The sequence below is a fragment of the Balaenoptera ricei genome, chromosome 4, assembly GCF_028023285.1.
Source record: "Balaenoptera ricei isolate mBalRic1 chromosome 4, mBalRic1.hap2, whole genome shotgun sequence".
Classification (NCBI taxonomy): domain Eukaryota; kingdom Metazoa; phylum Chordata; class Mammalia; order Artiodactyla; family Balaenopteridae; genus Balaenoptera; species Balaenoptera ricei.
Window position 1 is genome coordinate 83,398,141 of NC_082642.1, and position 11,511 is coordinate 83,409,651.

Genomic DNA, 11,511 nt, shown 5'->3' on the forward strand with positions numbered 1-11,511 from the left:
CATTGCTTTTTGTACTCTAAAATCTCTGTTCTTTCCTCTGCACCTTGCTGCCTCTTCTAAAATGATTGAATAAAATATGTGGCAATGCTACGGAACTTGGAAGTACATATATTTTAAATGTGTTCCAGACTCTATGAGGTGTCTTTAGGAGCAGGATAGATGTGAATAAGACCTGACCCTTGCCCTTTAGGTGCATATAGTCTAGAGTTTGGAGAGAAAGTAGTGGAAGATACAGAAGCATAAACAAATATCTATAAGGATTTTCAGAGTGAGATTGTGGTATGTACTACTTGGGAGAATCTAGCAAAAGAAGAAACACTTTTGATTGGAGAGATCTGAGGCAATGTCAGAAAAGAAGCAGCATTTGGACTATCTTGTAAACATCTCAAGCAAAACGATCAAGGCATGACAATACAGGGAGCCAGTTAACAGGTGGCTTCATTAGCCTGGGGACCTGAACGGGAACCTGCAGACCTGCAGTGTCACATTTGTATATGACCAGGAAAAAGAGGCCACTGAATCTTCTTTAGGGCTTTTTTTTTTTTTTTTTTTTCCTGAAAGGATTACAGAATTTTAGAAAAAGTCTATTCTCTGGTGCTTTACAGCTTAACCATTTAATAATTGCTAGTGGGGTTAGCCACCCTTTGGGACATTCAGAAAATTTCTCAGTTGCCTCGGGAGTAACTTGCAGTTGTAACACTTTCCAGGATATGGGGTGATGAGCAGGAACGCTCTAGTGCCTTGGGGTCAGTGCCTTCTGGGGAGTTGCCCAGTCTTGTGTGCTGAGGATGGTTGATACAGGAATCATCTGATGTCCATAGAAACACCAGATACTACTGAGAAAATGACAAAATCATAGAGTACTGGCAATGGTGAGCTTATGAGGATACTGTTGCCCAGGTAATTCAAGTCAGTCTCCTAAGGTCACACAACCAGCCAGTGATCATCTGGAGTGACTTCCCAGGTGCTTCTCCATAGCCACAGCAATACTCTTTCCATCACTCCACGGTAAAAACATTCCTAATTGCTTCTCTTATTTTCCTGTGCAAAGCATGCTCCAGTTTGACTTGAGCTAAGCAATAGTACACTAGCAAGATCCTGAGAGTGAAAATTACTTCCTAGGTTATTCGGTGAGGGCAACCTGCCCTCACTGCTCAGGTCTTATGTGGTAAAGAGACAAGTCTGTTCTTCCCCAAACCTCCCTAGTGTTGGTAACCCCACCTGGGCCTCAGGGGAAAGGGCCTCTCCCAGTTATCTGATGAAGTTAGCTTGTTCCACCGCACCCATATACTGCTGTTCCTAGAAGATTTTTATTGCAGAGAAGATGACACACAGGAAGGTGACCACTGTGGGCCCAATTGGAAAGACAGTCCCATCAGAGCTAGATAATACCTGCATTCTTCAAAGGCCTTTAAGTATTCATGCTACTTCAGTGCAGCCAAAGTCTGCCTTGAAAGGAGACCCAGAAAGCTTTTTTGCAGCAAAGTTAATCCCAGTGAAAGCTTCTTCAACTAAAGCAAGCTCTAGGGGTCGAGAAATAAAGTGAATTAAGCCTTAATGACTCAGCTCCTCTTTCCTCCCTGCCCTTGTCTACCAGCCAGAAATGTGGGGAGGAAATGAGTTAGGTCAAATTTATGCTTGAGCTCTACGAAGCAAAGATCTATCCACGCCCAAGGTGATTTTGCTAAAAAATGTTATTTCTTTACAGAAAGTCTTCCCTAGCCCTTGGCTCCAGTAAGTAGGAATTTCACATGTATGAGTCTGGGAAGAATGTGAATGGAGAGGAAGGCATGGATGCCTATCAAAAGGCAATTGAGGTGTGGCTAAAGTAGCGGCTTTCACACTAAAAGAAACTGGGTGATTCACTATCTTAGGTTAGACTCTCTACCATCAGACCCAGAAACAAAAATTCATAATGTACAAGTGATTTATTGACAAAGTGCTCCAACAGAAAATAGTAAGAGAGTTCAGGAAACAGGACAAGGATGAAGAGAATGCCAACCAGGCAAGGGTATCATGTCAAGCAAAGTCCTGGGCTGAGCAACTTCAGCTTGAACTTGAAGGTGAACTCTCGAATATCAAGTTGCCTCAAAGAGGTCCCAACCTGAGGCCAGAGAGCTTGAGTTTCATAATCCTGTACCTATCATCATTGGTAAAGGGTTCTCCAAGGAGTATATAAACTCCAGGCCTCCAGCTATCTGTGTTTTCCAATAAAGGGCTCTTGTAATGCAGAAGCAGTCCTCCAAACACAGCTACAATTTCAAGCTGTTGGAACTGAAATATACCAAAGGCCAGGGCATATATTTAAGAAAAAAATTTTTTTTTTAAATCTGCAAACAAAGAAAAAAAAAACAAACAACATTATCCTGAAGGTATTTATGCCTTAGCGCAATAGTATCCTACCAGCTACATTTCCCCAAAGTTTTGTTTTGACTTGGAGATCTGTGTTCAAGAGAGTTACCTTCATTTACTAATTTGTAGGTACTGTGCTAATGCATTTTATGGTACCATGTTGGTTACCACATATATTATATAATATAGCAAGACCATTGGAGCTTAGCAGTCCCAGGTTTAAATCTTGATTTGTTCATTTACTAGCTGAGTAAATTTATGAAAGTTACTTTACCTCTGTGTGACTCAGGGAAGTGGTTGTGAAGAATAAATGAAATAACCAAGTACGACTTTTAATAACCTAGTCATGGCACATGGGTAAAGTCTCAATGAATATTGGTTATTAACAATAATGATAATAGCAATAATAATATTGTTATTTATTTATTCATCTACACAACAAATATTTATCAAGCAGCTACGAGGTATCAGAGCCACCTCTAGGCCAAGAATTACAAAGGTGTTTGTTAGACAAAGATCATGCCCTCACAGAGCTTACATTCTGGTATGAGAAACAAATAATAAGCACACAGATAAGTAACTAATGCAATATCAGTTACTGATAAATGTAATAAAGAAAACTGAAGCAGGGCACAAAGTAAAGAAGAGTAGTGGAGTGGGAGATGGAGATCATCACTACATGTGATGGTCAAGCAACACCCTCTGGGAAGAACAGCTGAGCAGAGACCTGAATGTGTTGAAGGGGTGAGCCACGGAAAGAGCCAAGGAGCAGTGTTCTGGGAAGAGAGCATGGTAAGAGCACAGGAGGAGAATATACTTAGCACGTTAAAGAAATAAGAAGAATCCAATGTGGCCACAGTAGAATGAAGCAGGCCAAGAGTACTAGGAAATAAAGCCAGAGACAGTGGCAAGGACCAGACCAGATCACGTAGAGCCAAGTAACCCATGGTAAGGAGGGTGACTTTCATTTAATCTGACTGTGATAGAAAATCACAGGGTCACAGTGACATAGATGGTGACAAACCTGAATTATGTTTTTAAAAGACTACTCTTTTCCCCATATGCCCCTGAAGGGCACAAGAGCATCTATGCAAATCACTTCATAGCAACAACCTTGGATCTCACACAATCCCCAAGCTCAATGGGCAAACTAATCTCTAATAGCAAGCACGAGCTACCCATTTATTCATGTCCCTATGTTGTCTTTTGGAAAATAATAGTAATGCTGTCCAACATTTACAAAGAAATTCTCCATAAGTAATCTCTAATATAAAGATATGGCTGCCGATGCACCAGCAGAGTATCTTTAACCTTTAGTTCCTCCTATTTTGCTTGTTTCCAGTTTGTATCTTTGGCTTTTCTGCCTTTTTGGAGTATAGTCTCTCACATCAAAATAACTCCTTTAGGTTGATCTTATGGAACAAGCCTGCCTGACTTGCTAGAAGCAAAATTATACACCGTTAGAAATTAATTTTTTGACATATTCCGTTTCACAGGACGTTCTTCCATTCACATACCTCTGATGGCTCCTCACTGACTACAGATTGAAGTTCAGTCCTTAGCTGAGTGTTCCACTCTTTCTCTTCCTGAACCGGGCAGACCTCTCCAACGTGCCTCAGCTAACCATGTTCTTACACAAGGAATCACCTGCCATAATACAATTCTTCTCCACTGTCTCTCAAAGACAACATGCACAGTTTTACTGCCTCATCATTGTTTATTTCTTTTATTTGTCTAAGTATAAAGCTTCTCTCAAGGCCAAGTTTTAGTCCCACCTCTGTGAGAGTCTTCCCTGACAATCCTTCACTGATCATTCCTTCATTCTGAACTACTTCTACAGTAGTTAAACTTTGCATATGATCCCTTGGATTATTACTGATCTTTTGAAGAACACATTTATCTCTACAGGCCATCTGTGAACTTATTCAAGGTTGGGATCACATCTCACACATCTCTGTACTCCAGGCACTCTGCCTATTACACTTGACTTTCCCATCAGACTCATCATTGTTAAATCCTGCTGAGTTCACATGTCTGTCTACCCCCAGCACACCTACTTTTGTACTTGTTTTTGTTTTTACTGAATTGTGCAAGAAATTGATCTATCTTTATTTTTATGAAACCTTAACTTAATCTCTATTCCAAGCTCCCCTTTTGCATTATGGAAGAAGTCTCAGTCTATTCAGGCTTTTTCCTTTCTTTGCCTGATGTTTAGTTTAAGTTGTGTTTGGGGAACCTCAAGTATATCCAGTCATCTGTCCCCCGAGATATCCACTAAGAATTACATGACATGACCCTATTTGGTCCTTAGATGTGGTGTCATTTCTGAAAGGTTGCTTTCTCCTATGCCAATGCCCATCCCAGGCCTGAGCTCTCTCCTTGCTAGTTTCAGAAGCATGGTAATTTCTCTGATGCTATTCAGGGCTCCACCTGCCTAGACTCACATGTAATGTCCATTCTGAAGTCTTGCTACTTTCTCAGGGACCCGTTCTTACAGCAGGAAACACAGCTCTTCTCTGCAGTGTCCACCAGCGCCTATCTTCTCATCATTAGATATGATGGTCAAGGAAAGCCTCTCAGGGAAGAACAATTGAACAGAGATTTGAATGAGTTGAAAGAGTGAACCATGAAAAGATCTGAGAAGTAATGTTCTGGGAAGAGGCCATAGTAAGAGCAAAGGTCCTGGATGAGAATACACTCTTCCTCTCTTAGTGAGGAAATCTTTGGTCTGGAGGAAGCCAAGTCACATCTTCTTTCCAATATTTTGTCTCTTCCCCAATTCTCTAAGTTACCTTTAGAGATGTATAACCAAAATCCTGGAAAACATTAGCAAATCACTTTCTAATTCTTCCTTGAAACTTCTCTATCTTAAGGCAATAAGGCTAGAACAACTTTTGTTTTGATTAGGCAGTTGTGTGGACATATAGATAAATTGCCAGGAAAAATAATGATCATGGGTATAAAATAATATCCTATCGTAATTATTTTAGTAACTAGCATAAACTTCTTCTTTTCCACCTGATTCATCAACTTGGGAGACAATTTAGACTCTTTCCTCTTACCCATCTCCATTGGTCTTATTGTACATGAAACCAAAGCCAAAGATAACTCTTTGGTCTAAAATTAGGTCCAGTAATAACCAGACCCAGAAGATTCTGCTTGAAAAAAATAGAAGGATAAACAAATGAAAAAATTCAAAGTAGAGGGGATAAACTGTACACAAGGAAGAGATAATGTGTTCTTGATGTTCAGATAAAGAAGAAATCAATTCCACCTTATGGTCTCTTGTCTTCCCTAAGCTTCACCCAAATGACTACATATACTAGATATCATGATAATGGCAATGATCATAGTGTCCATTTGAAGATCAACTATAATTTTCTTTGTTTTCTTAAAACAGGAATTTGATGTTGTTTGGAATAAACAGAATTTCATCTTTCCCAAAGCCCACTGCATGTAGTTATGCAGTGAACGTGGGCACAACTTCCAAAGTTGTGACCTTTACTCTAGATATCATATACTTGTATATTTGTGACAACAACTGTAGCGAGCTGGGGAAAAAAAGTGTTCTGTTGTAACAAAACCAGCATATGATGACAATTTCCCAACAGAAAGAAGTAAAGGGTCTTGGGTAAAGGACAACATTTTATAATTTACACAGTTGCCATAAAGGCTAGGGGCTCTCTAATTTGCTCCTCGAAGTTTTGCTTTTAAAAACCACCTGAGCTCTTGATTTCATTCATACCAGTAGGCTTTAGGAATACACCAAGAGCCATCATTTAGTTTAAAGAAAAAAAAGGCAACAGACAGCCAAGACCCCTAGACCTTTTCTCTCCTTCCACAATCATATATTAATGTATGCAAAACACGATAGTAGGGACCCACCTAGAAAGAGCCAAAGTATGATTACAGAAGTGCTTTAGACTTAGCCATCACCCTCAGAAAGTTCACAATCGAATTTATGAAATAACACAAAGACCAATAGAGTACGATGTGATGAGAGGCATAACTAGTACAAAGTGTTGAGGAAGCGCCAAGAAGGAAATAACTAACTCCGCCTTAGGGGATAGAAGAGAGCTTCAGTGAAGAAGTCACATTTGACCTGAATACTATAGAATTAGTGGGGACTTCCCAGGCAGAAAAGGGAGGGAATACTTCCCAGAAAAAAAGAAATTGCACATACTTATTTCAGGAAAGTGAATGACTCTGTTACAAAATATTAACTGAGGCTGGACCTTGGGGTGCAAGGGGTGTGGAGGAGAGTGATGAAAGACAAATCAGGCAAGGCTGGTTGAGGACTGGGAAGATCATGGAGAGCCCTGTCTGCTAGGACTTTGAATTTTATATGAACATGGAGCAGAGAATTGCAACCACGTAAAGGAGAAACTTCAGAAGTTGCTGAGAAGAGTGAGGTACTTTAGAAGCTGAGTTTTAGAAATTTCTGACAGCACTGTGGAAATGGACTGGAGGAAATCAAAGGGCTAGTGGAATTGCTAGCCCAGGTAGGAGAAAGACAAACCTAATTTCAGGAACCACTTAGGAACCTCTGGCCATGCAGGACATGATGGAAAAGCCCTAACTGTCTTAAGAACAAGAATCTGACTCTGACTCTTGTTCTGTCCATGGCACCAAACAGCTCATGCTACTAGTTCCCGGTATGTCATCTACTCCTAAAGCCCACCAAGAGCACAGGTATTCATTTACAATCCCTTTATGATTGGCTCTCATAGAATTTTGCTTCTTTTTTTCAGGGCATTTTTCTCATGTTTGTAATTATTCTTTCATATGTGTGATTATTTGATAACTGTTGGATGATCCTCACTAGACTCTAATCTCTGAATGATCAAGAATTGTGTCTGCATTTTGTTCATCACTATCTCTGGAGGCTAGTGGAGAAACTGACATATAGTAGATGCTCAGTAAATGTTCGTTGAAAGAATGTTGACTGAAATATTGAGAAGCAGTTGAGGTGATGGCATTCTGCTTGGGAAATATTTAGCTTTTCTTGCTTTTCAAAATGACAAACAAAATATTCAATATTCTATTTAATTACTATATAATTAAATTTTTGACACTTTATATAAAATTTCCTCTCCAACACTACATGTGAACACTAATTCTGTAAGTTAAGTTCCAGATCTGATATTCACTTGAAATGGGAGCCAAATTTGATCAAATTTTTTTATTTTATGGACTTTAAATTCCCAAAATAAAATAATACCGACTGCTTAGCCTGGATTTAATGATGAGTATTTCTCTTTCTTTCTCTCTCTTTCTCTCTTTCTTTCTTTCTTTCCTTCCTTCCTTTCTCTCTTTTTTAAAAAATTTTCTTCTATAACTAAAGAGGACTTTTTTAACCTAAGGCAAACCAATTTTTCCGTCATGACTTTAAATTTGATGAGGTTCCATTAAGAAACTCCATTCATGTCCTACTTCTTACAGGCATACACATAAAGAGACAGTCAAAGCACTTCATCAAAAGCAGAAAGATTAAGGCAAAAGATTACACAACAAAACCACCCACATTCAGTTTTGCAAGTCTAACAGTCAGCCTGAATCATCACCCTAGAGCGCCTGCATTCCGTTCCAACCCAAGTCTTTAGCTTACCATTCAAGACCAGAGAAAACAAAATATTAGTATGGGTGACCAAAAAGGCAGGTGTGTTTCTCTTTCCTTGGTTACTCTTAGCCCTGGAGGCAGCAACTCTTTCTTGTTTTTTACTTGGTAAACACATCTCTTGGGAGATAATTAAGAACCAGCAGAAATCTTAAGATCACCAAAGAATAACAACTGGTCCTAGTTCTAGCAACAGAATCTCTGACTTAAGAATCTCAGAAAATAGTTTTTGAATCAGTCTTACCCATCCGTGGCTCACTCCCATAGCAATATCCCTCATGTTATTCATCCCATCCTTCATCCCATTTTTCTCTTCTTACATTTTTTTTTTTTTATATGAATGGCTGGATTTTATTTATTTATTTATTTATTTTATTTTTTTGTCTGTGTTGGGTCTTCGTTTCTATGCGAGGGCTTTCTCTAGTTGTGGCAAGCGGGGGCCACTCTTCATCGCGGTGCGCGGGCTTTTCACTGTCGCGGCCTTTCTTGTTGCGGGGCACAGGCTCCAGACGCGCAGGCTCAGTAGTTGTGGCTCACGGGCCTAGTTGCTCCGCGGCATGTGGGATCTTCCCAGACCAAGGCTCGAACCCGTGTCCCCTGCATTAGCAGGCAGATTCTCAACCACTGCGCCACCAGGGAAGCCTCTTCTTACATTTTTATTTATTACTTAGCCTGAAGTAATGACCCTCTCCTGTTAATCCTAGTCCCTCTTCAAGTGTCACCCTCACTCTTGAAGTGACCCTTCAAGTGTCAAGTGTCACTCAAATGTCACCCTCATGTTCTCCCTCATCATTTTGGGAAAACTATATTATTCTTCTGTCTGCATTCCTGCAGTACGTGGCTTATATACCTTTGCATACTATTTCTACTCTCTACTATACCAATCATCTGGTTGTCTGTTATTTTCCTGTTATTAGATTGCAAGCCCCTTTAAGTCAGTAAATGTGGAATTCATACACATAGGCCTACTTAGAGCCCAATTTGTGCCCTAAGCAGTGTAGACAGGTGATAATAAATCATGAGTGAATGGATTATAAAAAGTATTTGAGAATCTTTGCAATAATAGATATAGATATAAAAAGACAATTAAGTTACAAATAAAAGAAATATTTTTATGGGAACAAGAAATGAAAATATAAAGCAAGGTCAATAGAATTATTGTAGTGGAGCATTAAAAGTAACATTAACTTCCTGGCAGCTGATGAAAAAAGAGAGCTAAAGAACAAGATTACTCATATGAATTGGATAGGAGTAAGTGGAAACTGAAACTGGACCAGTTCTCACAAAGACTGAAACTGAGTCTTAAATGATCACAATCCTTTATAGAATTGAGATGATCAACCTTTTTTCTGTGAGCTAAAAGAAAATAAAATACCCTTTAGAGGAAGAAAAAAATACAGAGATGCAATAATTTTTATATACAAGGCCAAGCATTCAATCAAAAATTACCAGTTAGGCCAAGAATAAGATAAAATGGTGAAGACAAAAACAAACAAAGAAAAAATAGCCCAACAGGTGAAAAAACACAGAAAAGAAAAAAAAAAAAAGTATTTTTCCAAACTGACAAAAAGAATTAATCCACAGATTCAAAAACTTCTATATAAAACCACCCTTAGACACATCAGGGAAAAAATACTAAAAAGAAAACAAAAGCAGAAAGAAAATTTTAAAAGCATCCAGAAAAACAGACACGTTTCTTTCAAGGAAGTAAAAGACGATAAGATAACTCTTCAAAGGAAATTATGGGACATCTGGGAGCCGCCACCAGTGCCGTAGACGCAGACGCCATGAACAGCGTAGGGGAGGCTTGCACCAACATGAAGCACAAGTACGACTAGTTCTTCAATCACTTGTTTGCACAGGTTCCTCAAGGGGGATGGCTCTGGGGACCCAGGCACCTACCTCTTGAAGCACTACCAGCAGTGTGTTCAGAAAGCAATAAAGGAGAAGGAGATTCCTACTGAAGGACTGGAGTTCATGGGCCATGGCAAAGAAAAGCCTGAAAGCTCTTCTTGACCTTGACAGTCACCTTGAAAATGGACTCCTCAAATCAGGAAATTGAGAACTCTGGATCGTGTCAATTAAAGCTGTGAAGATAACATCGATTTGATGCATTTGAGCGGGTGGGGAGTGGGGGGGTTACCTTTCCTCCTTGATATTTTTGTCTCACTTGTAAAAGATGATGAACCATCACTCTTTGCTTTGAGATTTCTGGCTTTGGCATCTCAGCAGGAACTTAGTGTGCTAAATAATGGGATTATTTGGGATTATGGTTGCAATAGTTGGTCTAGGATCAATTTTAAATATATCTTGTGTGTAAATGCTGATAAGCTTGTCAGGATGACCACGGTTGCCTGAGTTATGCTTTGAAGGACATTATGTACACCGTACTGGGGTTATTATTCATGGAAGCAACTGGTTAGGATCTCTGTTTTCTCTCAGGGAGCTAATGCTCTGGAAAGGGTTCCCAGCACAACAGTTTCGATCAGTGCTTGAGAGCACAGTTTCATTTTTATATAGTAACTTAACTGTTAAGATTGCTGGTGGACTGGGTTAGCTAAGAGGAAGACAGCTTTTAACCATTCCCTACCTTAACTAGAGGTGTCAGATCTCATATTAAGATGTGAAAGCTTCAAGAACACTGCAGTGAACACCATTTCAGAACTCATGGTGTAGTTTAGGAGTTAAGATCCTTGGAGTGGTATGGAAGAAGATCCTAAATTTAAAAGATTTGCTGTTGCTAGCTTTCAACTTAAGTCAATGAAATAAGTCAACCTGTATATCATAGAAGTGCCAAAATGCTGCATCTGGTTAAGGGGGGGTGGGTAGGAAGAGTTTGCTTCATTTGCCTTGTTTACCCACCCTGCCTGTAGTCATGAAGACTGAAAAAAATTGTAACATTTAGTTTCCATTATATGCCCCTGGAACTCAGTGCACTTTATGTAACAACTATCGCCCTGTAACCCCATACATCCCATATATACACTGGGGGGAGTTTTATATGTTTTATAATTTTAAAATGAAGATTTATCTAAGCTAGGTAGTATGGTATAGCAAATGGAAACCTCACTGATTTCTAAAATTTCTACAGTAAGCTACACAAATATCTTCTTAAATTGTTTATATAATGGCACCCCAAAAATGTCAGGGTCAGGTGGACCCTTACACACTTTAGAATGTCATGTAGTCTCCACAATTGCATATCTTGAGTAATGTGGTTCAATTTTTTATGCGTCCATATAGTATGAAACTTGATTTACAGAAGGCCTAGATTCTATTCAAATTAATAACTTCATATTTAACATGACCAGTCCTTACTGTCATTGCAATACATTTTGCATTTATATTTTGACAGGTTAAGGTCCATGATATGAAAGTTATTTGGAACCCAGCTGAGGGAGACCAGGCAGCAAGCTGGAGTTAATTATATCTGTCCTGAAATAAGCCTGGCCACAAGCTGGTCAAAACCTTGCACCGTTTTGAATCTTAGCACAAAACTGTCTGGTTGAGCTTTGAGAATAAAACAAATTTTATTGTAATTG

General features: G+C 39.2%; 1 pseudogene; it reads left to right on the forward strand.

The window, feature by feature from the left end:
• The first annotated feature begins 9,756 nt into the window (after positions 1 to 9,756).
• On the forward strand, positions 9,757 to 9,987 carry LOC132365368 (TP53-regulated inhibitor of apoptosis 1-like; annotated as a pseudogene).
• The last annotated feature ends 1,524 nt before the right edge of the window (positions 9,988 to 11,511 follow it).